Source organism: Austrofundulus limnaeus, unplaced genomic scaffold (genome assembly GCF_001266775.1).
Source record: "Austrofundulus limnaeus strain Quisiro unplaced genomic scaffold, Austrofundulus_limnaeus-1.0 Scaffold12, whole genome shotgun sequence".
Lineage (NCBI taxonomy): Eukaryota > Metazoa > Chordata > Actinopteri > Cyprinodontiformes > Rivulidae > Austrofundulus > Austrofundulus limnaeus.
In genome coordinates, this window is record NW_013952414.1 from 1,183,022 (window position 1) to 1,183,954 (window position 933).

The following is a 933-nucleotide window of genomic DNA, read 5'->3' on the forward strand; positions in this document are numbered from 1 at the left end:
TAATAATAGATTCGAGTTGTAGGAATCACCACTCATAGTTTTCTACCATTCCACCCCTAAAAACTAATATAAAGATTATTTTTCACCACCTTGTCAGCACAGTAAAACCGGTTAACTTGAGCGTTCCAGCAGAAATCCAGCGACAAAAAGCCCTGAAATGAACTCGTCTCTCAGTTTCTCAGTTCCAGGGTAAAAAACCAGTCCGACACACAGAATAAACCATTTCAACTCCTCAGCTCTCCTCTTCGGCTGAGGTTTAACGCGTCAAATAGCTGCCAAGTCCCGGTTCTGGGTGTTCAACACTCACCAGTCCAAGTGTCCGATCAGCATTTAGGAATAAAAAAAAATCCTCTCGTCGCAGTGGAAGTATAATCCGAAATGGCACAGATGGGAGGGGGTAAAAAATCAAACGTAGCGTTTATCCTGGTGTATATAACCCCTCAGCTTTCGGTGCTATTGTCTGTCCGTGTGTGTGTTTGTGTGTGTGTGAGGGAGAGGACTGAGTGTGTGTGTGCGCCGCGCGGAGCTCTTCTCTTGTCTGTAGCAGACTGTCGAGAAGCGCAGCCTTTTTCGTCAGTGGAAAACTCCCTCCTGGCGTCTGGTGTGACGCAGGCGGTGACACGGGGAGGCTGCCCACGCTGCTTCCTGCCCGTCCTGCTGCGTTCACTGCGCCCCCTTTACCTGCGTGACWCAACATCCGCCTGCCTCACCTGTGTCCGTGAACGCGCCACAGCCGCGCCACTATGGATGTATGGATTTCTCTGTCCGGGGATCCCTTGTTTTAGTAATGTCTTTTTATTATTATTATTCTTCCACAAATTAGAGCTAAATAATGTTTAAGTGTGTGGGACGTGGAGCCTAATGCCGCAGGATGATGGTGGCTTATTTCCAGTTAAAGCACTGAGTAAGCTGCATGAAATTCTGACTCATTTG

At 48.0% G+C, this 933-nt stretch overlaps 1 protein-coding gene across 1 annotated transcript in view; it reads right to left on the minus strand.

Annotated features, from left to right (window-relative positions):
* The window catches only part of csrnp1b (cysteine-serine-rich nuclear protein 1b), a 13,086-nt gene extending 12,603 nt beyond the window's left edge, over nucleotides 1-483 (minus strand). The window contains exon 1 of the mRNA XM_014002164.1: nucleotides 308-483. The gene's annotated coding sequence lies outside the window, so the exon portion shown is untranslated. The remainder of the gene's footprint in view (nucleotides 1-307) is intronic.
* Between the last annotated feature and the right edge of the window lie 450 nt (nucleotides 484-933).